At 43.7% G+C, this 18,267-nt stretch overlaps 1 protein-coding gene across 1 annotated transcript in view; it reads left to right on the top strand.

Moving 5' to 3' along the window:
- Nucleotides 1–18,267, top strand: part of SCTR (secretin receptor) — a 416,552-nt gene that overhangs the window by 359,910 nt on the left and 38,375 nt on the right. The window lies entirely within an intron of this gene.

Genomic DNA, 18,267 nt, shown 5'->3' with positions numbered 1-18,267 from the left:
GATGTTTATCACAGTTTATATTTGTTGAAAGACTCGATCCAGACTCACTGGATTTAGGCATCAAATGCAATGTGTTGGGTGGAAATAATTTATTCTCAAAAGCAATATTAGTACTTTTCCCTTCAATCATTTTACCATATAGTTGTATGCCCTTTTCACTGACAGTTACATGTAGCAATAGGGTGGCCCATGGCTGTCGACTTTCCCAATGTTGGTTACCATCTATTACCAGATCAAAACCGTACTCAGTCGAACAGCGTCTTTCTATCAGTTCCAAGGTCTGACTACGTCCTATTTTTCCAATACCTTGGAGGCTTTCTAATGGTTATAGGCCTACGTTTCCCTCCATTTGTTGGACTTTCCCTCATAAATTGACTCGACTCATACCAAATTTCAATTACCAATGCAAAACATGCATAAATCTGCAAGTTTCACAATGCTTCACAATTGTGCACTGTGGGGAATTGGGTTATGCAGTGGAATACTAGCTCGAGCAGAAAATGTTTTGCCAGAGAAACCTTTTGATATTGCAGGTGCCATTGAGATATTCTGAATTTTACTTGTGGCATATGTGTGTGCTTTTTTTTGTACCTCCACAGTGACAATCACAAGGCTTTAGTCTGTATGTAATGTTCCCAGAATCCGATGAGCTTTATATGAATGATAGCTCCTGTCACATATTGTTGTGTCACTGTTGTAAAGTGGCCTTGTTGGATGGTCAGCCCCCCCACAAACACACACACTATTGTGTGCTGCTAGATTCTGTGGTAATTGATTTGAAAGTGTGCTAGGTCCTATCAACCAGCCCCAGCACCAGTGCTCTTTCCCTCAAACTGTAAGTGTGAATTGGTACACCCAGTTGGCAAGTACTTGGCAAGTAAAACCAAAAGTCTGCATGTCTGCCATGTCAGCCCTGCATGAGCAGCTTGTCTGCTCGCGTTCGGACCTGCACACACCATGTGCTACAGGGTCACTTCACTGCATTAATATATGTCAGTCACCTCTAAGGTAGGCCTCCTATAGCCCTGGAAGAAGGGTGCATTATATTTTAGGCTCCCTGTTTTCCGTTTTTACTGATTTTTACAGATAAATGCAGACAGAAAACATTCATTTTCTTGTCAGTATTTGTTTTTAAATGTGGATAAAAACGGAAATTGGGTGCTTTTTGAGTCATTCTAAATACTGCCATGACTGCCAGGCCAATAGATGTGTGGATTGATAGATAAGGGGGTTAAAAAAGAAAGGTATTTTAGTAAAGAGGCTTTAACAGCAGTAGATATGCACAAGGTTGACACTGAACTTTGCCTATTTTCATATAAGTACACTTATTTATCTCCAGTAAGTGTTCACAGCACTAAACCCTGGCAGCACTGCTAGTCATGGATCCTTTTAACACCACAGATGGCTAAGAGAACCTCTGTACCTGAGTCCCCAGAGCCAGGTAGAGTCGATCTGCCTGGAGATCCGGGTCCAGGGCCAGCTACTTGCTTAAGTTCCAAAGTATTTTGCTCAACACGAACTGCAAGTACCTTTTTGCTAAGGTAGTCATTGAAAGACCACAAGCCTGATTGACAACTCCGTTTGACAGCTAAAGTGCACCTCTGCTCGCCGCCCCCCTGAACCAGGTAAAATTGTGCTAGCTGTTGTGAAGTGGTCTAGGGATTCATAAGACCTTAACCCTGAGTGGGTTCAATTAAACTCACCCTCTAAGTTACCGTTTGCATATATGTGTTTTTTCCCATTGCAACTTTAAATGTTTTTCATTGCAAAGTATTGATTTATTTAATGCTTTTAAATTGATAACTCCGGTTATTCTGTATGTATCAATTTTGTTTTGGTGTCTAAAAAATATATAAAAATCAGAGCTAATTTTATAAATTTGTGTTGTTTCTCTCTCGAGTCATATCAATTACTTATTGTCCATGTTGGTAATGTGAAATGCTTAACACATGTTCCTCTAAGTAGCCTGTCTGCTCGTTGCCACTCTATCAGGATCGAGAGAAGGTGTACTAGAGAGAGAGTCCATCTTTGTGTATTATGCTAGTAATACATGGTAAGGCACCCCTGCCATACCATATAATACTTTCACCTTGCAACAGCCACCTTTGATGGAAAGTGACGGGCCAGAAAGAATACCCCATGCTAGATTATAACATTTCTTTTCCAAAGGAAATACTAAGAAAACTGTCAATATACTGTTGTATTCCAGTAAAGTAAAGGTCTTTAAACTTTTTTGCTCTGAGCCCCACGAAGCAAAATGGTTTGAAGTCGGGTTCCCCTCCAAAATCTTCAGGAAGGATTGGGCGAGTTGGGGGGATGGGCTGAGCACAGGGGGCACTGCCACTGACAGTGTAGGACTATAAATGCACAAGCCACTATTACCCACTGCGCCAACCAGGATTCAATGCCGAGACTCTCTGGTCACACACAGGCACTTGCACTGATCGCATTAGCTAACCGAGGCTTCATCGTGTAAAAGGGGAAATTTCCCACTGAATAGTATAACTTGCATTTATTTTTCATTTCAGGTGTGTGCAAGTTTTTTATATGCAGTTATTTGAAGGTGATAAAATAATACTATTGTTATGTAATATATTGTTATTTTCAGCTACGTTTCACCCTGCCACACCACTCATCAAACCTGCCCCAGGTCACTAATGATTACAGTTCCACACATTTCTATGCACTTCAACCTCTCCATATAAATGAAGTCAGCCTGGAAAAGCGCCAGATAAACAAAGTTGATCTTCCAGGTCATCTTCATTTACAAATCCTTGCAGACACATTTGCGCCTCACTTGAAACGCCGCCATGTAACCCCCAGGGGGGCAAACCCCACAATTTGAAGATGTCTGCAGTAAAGTAAGCAAAACATACGCCCACAGTGCAGTTTAAAAACATGCAGTCATAAAACTTGTTATGGAATTTAAAGAGTCATTAGGTTGTCTGCAGCTAATTGACTTGATTACATTTTGAAACAAATATTTCTAGTTCTGTAAAAATATTTCTTTTCAGATACTTGGCTTGTTCTGAGCTGCAGGTCTGGCCAAAGCCCTGTAATTTTTGCTGAGGCCATTTTTAGGTCTCGGCTAGACAGCACTTGCTCTGTCTCTTTGAGACATGCTGTATCTACTCTGTGGGGCATCTACTCAGAGGCTTCCCATTTGCTGAGTGCATTGTCACTCTCCTAATCTTTCTCCTCATTTGACCATGGCATGCATTTGTCACGCCTCTTGCTGTATTTACCACTCCCAGAGAGCAGGGACTTAGTACAATATAAATACACTGGTTACCATTTTAGTATGTGTTTGAGGGACTACTTTCTTCTTTCTTGAAAAGCAATTGGCACTCTTGGTCCTGTTCTCATCTCCTCACGTTTTCTGTAAATTCCAAGACTGGGGGCAGATGTCAGAAAGTGCCTGTCTTGGCTTGTTCTGTTTTCTTTGCTTTCCTGTATGTTCCGTCTTCCTCTGCCCCATGACCGACATGCATTTGCAGTCTTGTGATTCTGCCCCTCATTGTTCACTTTATCATCCGGTTGTTTAATTTTATGAAGTACACAATGTTCTGAATTCAGCCCTTGCATAAAGAGGATTTCCCTTCCGTTCGCTGCTTTGTCCTAAATACACGTCCGGTGGAAACACTTTAATTGCATTTCCTGACAAGTCTTCTCATCTACTGCCACTCGGTGAGAAATGCATTTCCCCTTCGCATCAGTGGACGGATTCAATAAAACGTGTGAAAATCGCTTAGCCCCGGTTTTTATCTGATAACTTTTAATGTACTCCCCGAAGCAGCTTTACCTGAAAAATCCAAACGCAAGCAGAAGAAAACTTTTTGGGGTTTTGCTTTCAGCAGCGCCCTCAGAGAAACATTTAACGAAAATTCTAAATATACTTTCCCTGTAAGGCGGAGTTAGTTTAGTTGTTCACAAGGACAGAAGGCACAGAAACCACATGTCACATTTAGAACCCAGCTTTCCACGGAATGAGGAAGGTCTGTGGGGGGGGGGGGGGCGGACGGTATTCAAAGGAACCAGAGGCGCCCAGACACTCAATGCAGAAAGCAAGGGGTCAAGAGGAACAGAGAGTCACTCAAGAATGCCAACTAAAGCATTCCCTTAAAACATGCCTATCGCTAGTCCTGTAATGCACATTTTACATTTGCGGATCTGCTGAAAACTTTTGCTCAACTCGATATAGTAAAAGAAGCAGTCAACATTTCCTACGAATCTATGTTATATTTCTTGATTATAAATGAATGTACACTTACAATACAAAAGATACAAAACAATTTGTAGTCCATAAGGGTCCTTTCAAAAAATCATATTTAATTTGCACCATTGTTGATACTTAGAATGGGACAAAAGATGCTGCTCGAGCTTAGTCTCAGCTTTAACGATTGAAAAGCTGTATACAACTTCTCAACGTGTTATTATTTGAAGGAAATAGCTTCATATTGAGTTTTTCTGTATTTTTTTTTGCCTTGGTTGAGCAAATACCATTTCCGAGTTTGCCATCCCACAAAGCTGAAGAATGGAGCAAATTAATTTGTACGCTTCTGCAAAGATTCAGTGGTATGGATTTTATCCATAAACAACAGTCAAAAACAAAAGCAGCGCAGTTTGCACTATTTTTGCTTCTTTGAAATAAAAGAAAATGGAAAAACATATCGTCTAAAACTAAAAAAAAAATCAGTTACCTCTTCATTTGGCCTGGCTGGGTAAATACCACTTTCTACATGATCTATTTCACACGCAGTTTGACTGAATTGTGTAAATTAAATGTACTTGTTTTTTGTGCCAGTGGAAAGTTTCTGTAGTGAGGCTCTTTGTTTCATGAGACTCATGTGAAGGGGAAAATGTGAATTTAAGGGCGTGCTATCCTTCACTCTTTCTTTATTTATTATTTACACACAACAAAAATGTGAAATTAGTATGATATATGTGTTGGCCTTGCTTGTTGAACAATCAGTTTTCTCCCTTCCCTGATACTCACACACCAAATGGGAAATAAAATGAATTAGCTCTGTGTTTTTTTTTATCAGTGAAAGGTTTTTGTTTATTAGCTCCTGAGGCAGTGCGGTGCATACACCCTGTTCTTATCGAATTAGATTCCCCGTATGCGTTAACATATGTAGAGCTGTAAGTGGGCCAGGTCTTTTCAGTGCTCAGCACCGGCAGTTCTAAAGAGCAGGTGCTGAGACGGGTTCCTTTCGGGCTCTCCATTTTTAGGTCTCGACCTTGCTATCGCGTTAGCGCTCGCAAAGCGAGACTATTGTAAAAGGGCAATTCAAAGTGCTCCCAAAAAGCGGATTGCATTGCTAGCACGCGCACAATCACGCGCTTGGTGCCGCCATGCACTCCGTTTTTTGGGAGCACTTCAAAGGGATTGCTCCCCCGCCTGGAATGCGCTCCCCCGTCCCCAAGTGCGCGCGCGCCACGCTCCGCCGGGCTTGTCTTGTTTTTGTTGCTGTTTTCCGCCTGTCTTCCTTTTATTAGCCCGTCCTGCTTTTCATTTGCTTTATCTGTTATTGGCTGTGCATGGGGAAAAGAAGGGGAAATGGGTCACAGCAGCGGGTGGTTTCACAGTGTGAGTTTGAATTTTACTGACATAGTCTACCTCGAAAAACAATAAGTGCCATATCTGCTTCTCTCTGCCCGTCCCGCTTTTCATTTCCTGGATCTTTTATTGGCTGTTCATGAGGAAGGATGGGGGCAATTGGTCACGGCAGCGGGTGGTTTCACCATGTGAGCATGAATTTTTCTGACATAGTCTAACTTCAAAAACAAGAAGTGCCGTAGCAACTTCTCCCAAGCCCTCTCTCTCCGCATCATGTCATTATGTTTGGGGAAGGCGCCGGGCTTACAGCGACATTAACAGGGTGGCACCTTCTGTAGTATCATTCAGTTAAGGGTGCCTAATATGACATGATTAACTTAGCATGCCCCATTTACACCACAAGGCGCCAGACAGACGTAGATCACAAAAGATGAGAAAAGTGTTGCCACCATTCCAGTGCATGTGACCTCGCAGGCACTTCTGCCACCTCGACTCATCTGTGGATCTGTGGAGAGGCTTTTTCCACAGGCTTCCACTTACCCGATCTTAGGACAGGTATGATCACAGGCCGACAAAGAGACTAATTGCCGTCGTACACCGATTTGCAGTCGAGGGCCAACTGACAGACTTAAGTGGATGGCCGGAGCCCTCTTCCAGAGACAGACCTTTTGGCACCTCAGTGAGCAATAGAGCATACACGCACCTACCGGCGTACTCCTCATTACAGGTGCCTGCTTCCTTACTGCGACTTTGTTAGCACAATAAGCCGGACAAGCTACAGGAGCTCTACCGTTCGGTTGCCCCATGTCCTCTTCTCCCCCTGTCCTGAAGAGGCCGGAATGGATGGGCTGAAATGCGGTAACTTTCTGGATTGGACGAGTCCAAAAAAAACATAACTTACATATATAGAGAATACACACTGCTGTTGTATGAGGGGCTCGTTGCTTCCTTCTGTGTGGATCTACATTGGACTATCTCCTCTATGGACTGCACTCACTGTGCAGCTTTTGCAGTCATATTGAAAATGTGTCCTTTGGAAGAGAAATGAAGTACAGCCATGTGTTTTTGATATGTCATACTATAATCCTGTAAGATATGTGTAATAAAATGTTTTGTTTTGTGAATGTAGTTATTGTTTGTTCGCAGATAAAACACTTCCAGTGCTTTGAACTGGTAGTTGCTTGTGATTCCAGACTTATAAAGTAATGGTGGTCAGTATAGTGGCACAGAGTGATAGAGATTAGTTAAGGTTTTCTTCTAGTAGAGTCATCCCTTTGTTCGTTTCCACACATTTCCGTGTTTACATTTGCCATACTGCATGCCCAGGTTGTGGTGGGAGTAAGAGGTCAAACCCCCAGATTGTGGAACCATCCCACTGCAAGCAGTGCAGCCGTCCTGTCCTTCAATGCCCACACTGTTTGTACACCATGCCTTGTCCAAGGACACCTCTGTCCTCTATAAGAATATATTGTGGGCACATGCTCTGTTTCGAATGCTCTCCTGCAGTGGGATGCGGGTGGGACAGCTGCAGCTTGCCTTCCTGAGTGTGAGTGTACAAAGTGTCCCAAAGAGCTGAGTTCTAACGTTGCGGGATACGATGGTCTCCTTCGCTCTGGGGCAGGGAGACGTGGGGCCTGGAGTTGGGGCTCCGAGGGTAGCGGAGTACAGAGGTAAACTGCACTGGCTGATGAGGACTCACCAGAACAGCTTGTATGTATGTATGTATAGATTTTTATTAGGAATTGTTCGGAAATATATGGTTGTGAGAGTGTAAAGTTCTCTGTAGCTCAAAAACAGAATTAATGTTTGTTTGCTAAACACTGTCCAACAACTCCCTAGTACTAAATATTCTTGACACCTACTGGTGCCTCAACATCATCTTTTGGTTTGAAAGTGTAAATGTAAGTGCAATAGTTGCACTGTCTTGATGGCCCGTGGGACCAATATCGTTGTTTGCAATTACTTGTTTTTCTGCCAACTGGAAGGGCAGAGCTGTGCAGTGTTAAATGGTGGGATGTGTAAAGGCGCTGCCCTGCCTAAAAGGCTGCAGCGGGGACGCAGTGTCGATTGTGATACTAACAGCGGGTATCGTGATGCGCTTCTCCATAGCTGAAAAAAAGGCAAACACTTCTTAGATAAACAGATCCCGCTCTCTTCTAAGCCGTGTATTTATACTGAGCATTTGATGCTAAATAAAATTGTATTGGGGTTCTTTGAGTTTCACTTACGTGCAGGTAGATGTACAGTATTTTACAGTCCTTTACTGCAGAACGTTTCTTTTCTTCTCTACCCTACAGTGGATGTTTGATGTCGGCTTGATTAACAGTAGTATTGCTCACAAATAAGTGAACAGCCCACATCGTGCCGCCATGCAATCCGCTTTTGTGAAGCGCTTCAGCCCACTGGCGCGTGCACTGGCGACAGGCGTGTGGTTACGCGCACAATGACGAGCAGAGGCGCCATATGGCTTTCCTCTCTCGTCATGGTGCGCGCACATCGCACACCACTCGCCAGCCAGCCTGCTTTCACTTTTGCGCCTCAATGCTCCTCCCCCTCCCCCACCACAGCGCAAAAGTGAAAGCAGGCTGGCTAGCGAAAAATACATGAGCTTGTAACAATGCTAGCTACACTACTACTTAACGTACTTCAACCCGCCTTTGTGACTAGGTAACAATTACAAAGGATCGTTTGGATACTAATCTAAATTGGAATCAAATCCGACCAAGTTTAGTCAGCACTGCAACTAACTCCTGGCATCTTTATTATGGACCCATGAACCTTTTCATACACACTTGCGTGAATTGGGAAGGTAGTATTCTGTCACTCAAGATTTATTTTATATTTGTTTCTAGTTTTATATAGCGCAAACTCGACCCGTAGGTATTAGAGCGCTTTACACGAGCACCAGTTACATTACTCAAGGACACATTCATGTTTTGGAAGGCACGGGGAGATTAAGTTATTTGCCCAGAATCACAGCACGTTTTTATTTTTTTGTTGCATATTTATATAGCGCGAAATCGACCCGTAGGTATTAGAGTGCTTTACATGAGCACCGGTTACGTTACACGAGGAACACATTCATCTTTTCGGTAGGCACCGGGATAATAAGTGATTTGCCCAGAATCACAGGATGTGAACGCGACCCCGAGGCTCGAACCTTGGTTTTCCAGCTCCAAAGTCGGCAATCTAGCCATCAGACCACATCCTCTCCCCATTTAAACCGAACTACACGATAACTGAACTCAAAGCTAGAAACAAGCATTTGCAATGCAATAGGCCTCGCAGTTACACGAGTAAAAGCTATTGGCATTGTAAATGACAATGCCAATAGACATTGTTATTTGCAATGTCAATAGCTCAAACTCGCGTAAATGCGAGACCTAATGTATTGCAAATGCTTGGTGCTCTCACCTTCAGGGTGAAAAAAAATCTTACCTCTGCTGCATATCACCCTTCACTGTCTTTGATATAACTTCAAAGAGACTCGTTCTTTCAGTCTCCTCATTTAAAAAATGAGGCATTTTCAATATTATACACAACGAAGCCATAGTTGTTGCTTATTTATCTTATGCAACTAACAACCATTGTCAAAGCCAATAGCCCTGACTTGTTGAAGGTGTAATGTTATGTTTTGTATTATATATCTGGATGCAATGACAGAAGCAGCAAAATACCAGGCGGGCGGCACATTATGCTCAGCACAAATTTTTATCTTGCATGTTTTTAAGCCACACCTTTAATTACATCGGCCACACTCCTTTGAGAGCTCCCCTCCCCAGTTTTTTCATTCTACTTAAAGCCCTGTACATATGGTTTTTAGGATGTGCTGCTCAACATACAAGATGCGTGATAGTGGAATTTGTGCATTTTGCCAAAGCAAAATTGTGCAAAAGTCCGATCATTATCAAAAGCTCAGTGAAGCATCCTGAAAAGAACTGACATTTATTTATTGGGGACTCACTCACCTTGGAGTAGACGTGTCGTTTAAGTTCCAGTTTTATATTTTTGCTAAAAAATACACAGTGACACCATGTCCTGTTGATGTTTACAAATAAGTGCCGGAGCTGAGCACCGGCAAACACCGGCACAAATTAAACACTTCATGATGCATTTTAAAATAACAGCAAAAATAATACTGCAGCACAATGCTAAAAATATGTAGTGTGGGTACAGATGGAACAGTACCTTGTGTGCCCCTTGGTACAAGCCATTTTGGGTACTGTAGCAGTGTAGCACAATAAAACCAAACAAGGCCAGTGCTCAGTTGCAATGGGACATACTTTAAAACTCCTGATTCAGCATGATGGTGAATTTGCATTCTGGGAGCATGTGGAGGACCTGTCTGGAATATGGTACGGATCTTAAACCCAACGGAGGGTATAATATCCCTGAGGTGTGGTTTCAAACAGGGTTACAAATGAGATGCCTGCCTGTCTTACAAATCTGGCTCCACTTCATCAGTAACAGATGCTTTTTTTTCTTTAAATATTCACCCTACTGCAAAAAAAAAAAACATAAATAAAAAACATTGCTATTTACAATGCAAATAGCTCCAACTCCGACAAATGCGAGACCTATTGCATTGCAAATGCTCGTTTGTTATTTCATTACATTTCTGAATTACATCCTGCTGTGAATGGATGAAAGCTTCCCTGTGATAGAGGAACATCTACCATTAAACAACACTGTTCTTGGGCGGAAACAGTGGAGGCTGGCAATCTTTGAAAGTGGTGGTACGCAATAGGTGCCCCAAATTCCAGCAAATCAGAGGGGTCACATACTCCATTTAAAGCACATTTTTTTACAGAAATGTGCCCAAAAGCCATAGCTTGTGAAAGGGCATACATTAAATATTCACGATGTTGTAGGTCAATGCAGCTTAATGCACACATTCTTTTAAATGTGCAGTGCGTGCACTCCCGTATGTCAGTAATTACCTCCATTATGCCAGGGTAGACATTTTGCCATGGGTGTCACCATTTGAAATAGATGCTTCTTTATGCCAAGAATTACAGAAAGTAAGCTGACACCAGAATTTTTGCCATTGCCTCTATCCATATACCATATACCTTAGGTGACTCATATATTGATAATTATTTCCAGTATGCCAGTGCCCACATTGTGCCATATTCCAAGAATTATCTGTAGTTTTACCAATTAGGACCACTATGCAAGAATTACTTCGAAAATGACAGTGCCATCATTTGTCTATGGATGGCCCTTATGCCAAAAATTCTATTCAGTATGCCAGTGTCAGCATTTTGCCAGGGGGGCTACATATATGCTAAAAATCACATCTGGTGTGCCATTGCCAGCATTTTGCCCGGGGAACCCCCATACGAAGAATAACGCCCAGTATTCCAGCACCAGCATTTTGCCATGCGTACCTCATAAGCCAATAGTTATCTTCAATATGCGGGTGCCACCAACATGGCCATGATGGCAGTTCTTGCCTATACTTTATAAATATATTTAACTGCTAGCTTGGTGGTCATTTATAAATCTAGCGGGGATGTTCCTCCACAACGAGCCATCCATGAGGAAATAAATCAGCCCCTAAGCTTTTACTGCATCTCTGTAATCTAACAACTCTATGCTATGGCTTTGTCAAGAAAGCTGAGAGGATGGAGTCCAGTAACCAGAATGAAGAAGAGAGAAGGAGAAACATAAATAGAGACATAGAGAGAGAGAAAACAGAGTGAACCAGGGTAAGTAAAATGTGCTTCATGGCAATTTTACTCAAAGTCAGGGTGTTCTTTATATAATTTCAAGGTGGGCACCACTATTTTTTTTAACATTCTGTGGTATACTGAGTACCATTTGCACTAAAGACACTTTTCAAAGAGCCATGTTCATGAATAAGAGCTTCTGGAGAAGGCCTGCTATTCCCTAAGCGGACACCAGAGTCAGTGTGACTCTTTCTTGTGATAGGAGTCATAGGATTGACCTCTTAGTTGTGGCACCCATGAGGGTGTGAGATGCAGCAAATTCACTTTGAGAATGTCACCATGGAAGACAAGCAGTAGAAGCTAGAATGAGAACCTTTGCAGGACTTTGTCATTTGATGACCTCGCCCAAAAGAAAACTAGGGCTCAAAATACCGTCCATATTCTTATTCACAGATTTATATTTAAACGTTGTGGAAATTCAGACACATGTCCAGGCATACTCCTGGACAGCTGCACAAGTTGCAACTTTGCAGGCATAATATTGGGACTGTCATGTGACATTTGATATTTCTCCAATGCATGGTAGTGCGTATGAGACAACTTCCAATTGCACTGTACAAATGCACATTAGTTTTCATCTCCTATGTCCCAGTGGGTGTTCCATTCCACTTCTCACCCTGGAAGGGAATTTACTCTAGCTATTATATGGAGTAAATCTATAATTATCCCCAACATGGAAAAGGGTTGGAGAGAATTTTGGAAATGCCAACAGACTCACCAAGTTTGTGGAATTAAAAAGTCTCAAGATAAACCACGCCTTCACCCACCCACTTCCAACCCCTTGCATGGATTTAACTACTGTATACAATTACTCACCCAGAAGATGCAATTGCATAGTAGTTAAACCGGTTGTGTCCATGTAGTCTTTGTAGGATCCCGGCACGCCTAAATGGAGCCGTTTTTTATCTTCAACCTAGGTTTCGGGCCATGAATTGCTTTGTGAATTGGGCCTTAAAAGTTGTCAAGCTAATGGGAAAGCACTGGGAAACCAGCAAATATCCTCTGTCGACTGGCTGTTGTTAGAAAGAATTCTTGCTTTAAGAAATCTTTAGTTTTCTTAGTTCTTCACATAGAATCATTTGTAAATCTGTCTGCAATCAGCTACCACCATAAAGGACTTTGCCATGAAAGGATCATTGGCATCATAACCTAATTGGAAATACCACTCATTCGCTTCAATGATCTTTCCACCTCAGTCAGGCTGTGAAACTGCCTTGACAAGACTTGAGCTTTTCCTTTAATCCAAGACTTCATCAATAAAAACTACTGCACAGGAGATCCAGATTCACTTCAGACCTCTCTTCCAACCTGTTCTTTCTTGATCGAAACAAGCTCCCAAAAATATACTAGGTCTGAAGTGGACTTTGTCTCAAAGGCATTGCAGCTTAATGCAGTAGCAGCCTGACTTGGTCCTAGATCCTGGACTCATTAAACGAAGATAAATAGAGACAATGCAATGAGAAATAAGCTGATCCTTCTGTCATATGAATAGATATTCTACATTATGAGATTTTATAAGAAATGTTCATTATAGGGCCCTTAAATCTAATGTACAGTTGTCTTAATCCATATCCCGTTTGCTTCAGTGTGAATATTTGACATTGTAGTGGTATCTGGGTAATACATTTATTTGTTTATAAATATCTTGGCTTTCATCTTAGGATATTTTTTTGTAGGCGTCTTGCATTTTGCCTCTTGTTTCCTGCATAACGTCAACATCAATTGCTTGAGTAAGCCCTGTGTTTGGCCAGAGTTACCAAAAGGAGAGCCAAATGTATCGTGACAGCTGGATTTGCTTGTTGTTGAAATTCCAGTAAATCAGTTGAAGCCTTAAAGTTCCTTTCCACTTTTGTCCTGCCAAGGACTGCCTTATGTTTCCTGAGTTTCCCCCTTCATTTATCATTCTTGTGGTGTGTATTGTGCATGTTTTGCTCATACCCACTTTTGAGTCTTTTCTAATATGCCTTTCCTTTAGTGTGGCATCCAGTAACTTGACTTCATATTTTGGACACAGTATTTCCAGTTTCTTGAACGGTGGTATCAGATTATTTTTTCCTTATTTAATATACCTACGTCAGTCCACCCCTCATCGCAACAATCTTTTTAATTCCTAGGTGTAACAGTAATATCAGTGTCATCTGATATGATGACCCCAATCCTCTCCTCAATTTTTTGCCCATTCTCTATTTCTCCACATGTTTCCTAGTCCGCATATGTCTCACTTTGCCCTCTTTTAAAAATACAGTAAAAAGCAGTGGTTACATTGGTGTCTAAACACTTTTTTTATTCCGTTCCCCCAAGACTGAAGACCCTGCTCGCAATCTCGAAGCCATTTTCAAACATACACACACTTCCCTTCTCGTGTCTGAGTAAAATCAGTTCACAATTACACTTTGTCACTTGTTATTTAACTCCTGAGTGACCGGGTATTATGAAAAGCACAATATATGAGAATAAGAGGTTTATAGGGTAGGTGTGAAAGAAGAAAAAGTTACGTGAATCTATAGTTGTTCAGCAAACTTGTCTTTTATGTATTTCTACGTCTAAAATGGTTTCCCACATGAAGCCGACTCTTAGGACAGTACTACACAATAATAAAATGTAAACAAGTATTTGCAATGCATTAGGTCTCGCATTTATGAGAGTTTAAGCTATTGGCATTGTAAATGACAATGCCTATTATTTTTGTTTTTTTTAAACATAAATAAAAGGCATTGTTTATTACAATGCCAATAGCTTAAACTCGCATAAATACGAGACCTATTGCATTGCAAATGCTTGTTAGGAGCCACTGTTTGGGGGGTACATTGGATACAAATAGAATTAGGTTTTGATTTATAGGTGTGATGTTGATGTAGGAATTGACAATTTATCCCCTTATGGAAACAACAGCCAAAAGGGTGATGTTTATTTTCAATTGTCTATTTCTGGTTGTGTGTTTTTTGCCAATGGATCTAAGTCACTCGTGTTTTCAGGTTGTGACATTTTTTGCTTGACGGGTGGTTTATTCAGTTAATGAAAGAGTTCTGATTTATTTTATTCATTTTACTTTCCAACGATGTGAACAATTTTCTCCAATTGACTGCACACCCATTCTTCGAGGATATAAAAATCCCAATTTCATGATCATTGTGCGCTTTTTTCTACTAGGCGCCATCTTTCCTGCCACATATTGCGTTTTGCCTTGCACAAAATGTCACACGTCAAGAGACATTGAAATCTTGTTTAAAAATGGCACATTGGTGCTCATTGTGCATTTTGCCAAAAGTGTATCAGGTTTTTGTGCCTTTAAAGAGGGACAGAGAAAACAGCTGTGGCTCATTTTTTAAGTGCTTATATGCTACCATAACTAGGGTAACATCTGTTTGCTCCAATTCCTCATTAAGTGAACAGAAAAACACATTCAAAGTCGATAGCTACATATCTGCTCTTACTGATGTAGGAATGCCAGCCATTTTGCCACTACATGACCAGATATCTGCTGCTGCCTGGGCTTTCCTTCTCTCTATAAAAAGCAGTGCAAAGATTTTCACCATTCCAAAGCAAAATATAGTTTTCCACTTGGGGTGCTCACCGTTTTTCTATAGTTGTTCATTTGTTGGACTGGGAACCAAATCCGGCCCTTGCAAAGTGCTCGGCCGCCCCCCCCCCCCCCCTCTGCCCCCCCCCCTACCTGAGCCGCCGAGCTCTTTGCCAGGGCCGGTTTCGGCCGATTTTGTTACAGGGCCGATTTTGCTATGCTGCAGAAACGGCCCTGTACCAAAACGGGCCCCAGGGGCCCAAAACCGGCCTCCACCCGTGCGGCCCACAGGGGAATTGCCCGGTGCCCGCTAAGGCCCTGACTATGAGTGACACTTTATCGCAAGCAAAATCAAGCCATGAAGACCAGGGAAACATATAATTATCAGAAATTACACCTATTTGAGTAATGAGAAACTCTTAGGGGATCTTATAATTGCTGTAAAGCACCAGAAATAAAAAAGTGGCCTTGTATCCTGATTGGACTGTAGTCACTGACACTCCGCATCGGGCACCGGATCGGAGGAGGAGGCATCCTTAGCCCTGGATCCAACAGTGGTATCAGATCCTCTTGGAGGGCCCCCCGTAGTGGGGTTACTGTCCGTGGTCTTTCCCTTGAGTCCCCCCATTGTGGGCTCCCACGTCCGCTTGGCAAGTCTTGTGTTGGTAGTCCGGCAGGGAAGGGGGAAAGAAGGAAGGTGGGGTGGGGGGGAACCCCACCCAATGCGCCGTGAGCCAGCAGTGGATGCCCAGCGGGGAAAATGCCTGTGCAGGTGCATGTCCTGAAAGAGGTGACTTCAGGTTGTCCGGGGGGGTATCAATCCCGCCGGCCCCGCCTCCGGCCGGTTTTGGTTCCCAGCTCTCCCTCCGCGCCAGGTAGATTTGCACCACTGAGTGGAGGAGGAGTCCTGCTCGTACGGTGCACACCTTTGCGTTCTTCACCCCAGCGTGTGTATTACATTAGGACTAGTGCCTGGGGTAATTTGTGAGGGGCGGGTGAGGCACTTGTCATCTCACTGGTCGGCCGGCCTAGGCCTGTGCACTTGCGCAGCGCGGGTGTCCCCGCTGTTTTTAGGGTGCCCCACTGAAAGAAGCTGGCTGCGTAGCACCCCACGTAGAAGATGCCTCCCGGTCCTCAGGTTTCAGTGGCAAGTAGTATGGGGGTGGGAGCTATGTTTCCTCAGTCACCGGACCCTGATCGGCCGTCCGACACTCCATTCAGGTGTTTTCCTGGCCCACATGTGCAGGAGGGCTCCCAGTGGTACGTAGCAGTTGTATTGGGCCCCTACAGCTCTGGGCCCGATGCGATTGTGTGGAACCCCCTCAGGGGACGCGCTGTCATCAGTGTATGGTGTGGGGGGGCCGGGTCCTCCGGAACGCCACGATCATGAGGGCTCCCTGCTTCCGTCTCCTGATGCTCCTATTTCCTCCCTCGGGGGGGTCAGCAAGCAGGCCTTGCCGCCGGAGCGCAGGGGGAGGCAAGGGGACTGGCCCGCACCACCCCCAGGTCCCGGCTCCACTCCCCGCACTCACCGCCGGGCCACAGTTTTGCACGGAGAGCGATGGGATGCCGCCAATCTTCGTAGTATCTGGAGGCAGCCGCCACGCACCCGGTCGCGGGAGTCCCCGATTCACTTCGCCAGGACCAGGGACCTCAAGTCGCAGGTGGCAGCAGGCAGATCGGCCCGCTGGGTCAAGCGCAGATGGGCCGCAGCCGCTCACAGACCCCCGATCCACCACGTCACAGCCGCTCTATGGAGCAGGCTCGGGTGTTCCCTGCACCAGGTCGTTAGGAGAGTGCCCAGGGGAATCGGAGGTGATCCCAATGTATGGGCAGGCAGATTGCAGGATTTTCCCCTCCCCTAGGGTCCGGAGCTTCACTAGAGCACGTCCGCCATCTTTTGCGGCTAGCCACGCCCCCCTTATTGCCAATACTAGATGTATAAGCGTGAGGGAAGTCTTGTGTGTTTTGATATTTGAGATTTCCCTGTTGACTTCCCCACCTATTTAATTTTTTCAGGGTCCCTCTTTTGTTTATTGTTGAAACCCAGCACCCTGTCTTCAGGGTTGATAAGGCCTGCTATAGGGGTGACTTACAAAGTTTTAGGTGTAGTGATATATATATATAGATATAGTGAACCTATATCTTTCGTAAGTGGTGCAAGCACCAGCTTACACAGGCTGCAGTAGCAGACCTGAGGTTCCATTTTGCATGGCCTTTCATTGGTGGCATAATACATGCTGCAGCCCATGAGAGGCCCCTGGGTTACCTATGCCCTGGGGAGGGTACATGTGTACCATATACCAGGGACTGATAATGGTACCCCAGTTTCCAATCTGGAGTTGTACCAAAGTACATACATATCAATTTAAGGGAGAAAGCAGATAGGCTGGGGTCCTGAATAGCAGGATCCCAGCCAGACTAGTCAAAACAGTGGTTGCAAAAAGCAATAAGTGGGGGTAACCATAAGAAGCAGATCCTATTTTCCTACACAACCCCCCCACCCCCCAAATAAAAGAAGTAGAGACTAACCTTGCCCAGTTGAGTCTTCATGTTTAAGTGGAAATATCTGGAGAGTCCATCTGCATTGGCATGGTTACTCCCAGGTCTATGTTCCCCTGTATAGTCCATCCCTTGTAGGGAAATGGACCACCTCAAAAGTTTGGGGTTTTCACCCTTCATCTGTTTTAGCCACAAGAGGGGATTGTGGTCAGTCTTAACAATGAAGTGAGTTTGAAACAAGTATGGCCTCAACTTCTTCAGAGCCCAAACCACAGCAAAGGCTTCCCTCTCAATAGCTGACCAAAGTTTCTCTCTGGGGTCAACCTTCTGCTAATGAAAGCTACTTTCTGATCCTGACCCTCTGCATTCAATTGTGATAACAAAGCCCCTACCCCCAATTCAGATGCATCAGTTTGAACAATAAATTGTTTGGAATAGTCAGGACTTTGCAGAATGGGACCAGTGCATATGGCCTGCTTGAGGTCATCAAATACCTTTTGACAGCTAACTATCCACTGTACTTTCTTGGGCATTTTGTTTGATGTAAGATCATTCAAGGAAGTCACTATGGACCCATAATCCTTTACAAATCTTCTGTAGTACCCAGTCGGGCCCTAGAAGGCTCTGACCTGAGTCTGGGTAGTTGGAGCTACCCATTCCATGATGGTCTAGATTTAGCTCTGTAATGGTTGAACCTGGCCTCCACCCACAAGGTGGCCCAGGTACACAACCTGACTCTGCCCTATCTGGCACTTAGAAGCCTTGATAGTGAAGCCTGCCTTTTGCAAGGCCTCCAAAACATTTCTCAGGTGGATCAGGTGATCTTCCCAGTTGGAGCTAAACATAGCAATATCATCTAGATAAGCGGCCCTATAGTCTTCCAGACCTGTGAGAACTTTGTTCGCCAACCTCTGAAATGTGACAGTTGCATTCTTCAACCCAAAAGGCATCAC

This window comes from Triturus cristatus, chromosome 3_2 (genome assembly GCF_964204655.1).
Source record: "Triturus cristatus chromosome 3_2, aTriCri1.1, whole genome shotgun sequence".
NCBI classification, from domain to species: Eukaryota; Metazoa; Chordata; class Amphibia; order Caudata; family Salamandridae; genus Triturus; species Triturus cristatus.
This window is presented reverse-complemented; position numbering and strand designations above follow the sequence as displayed.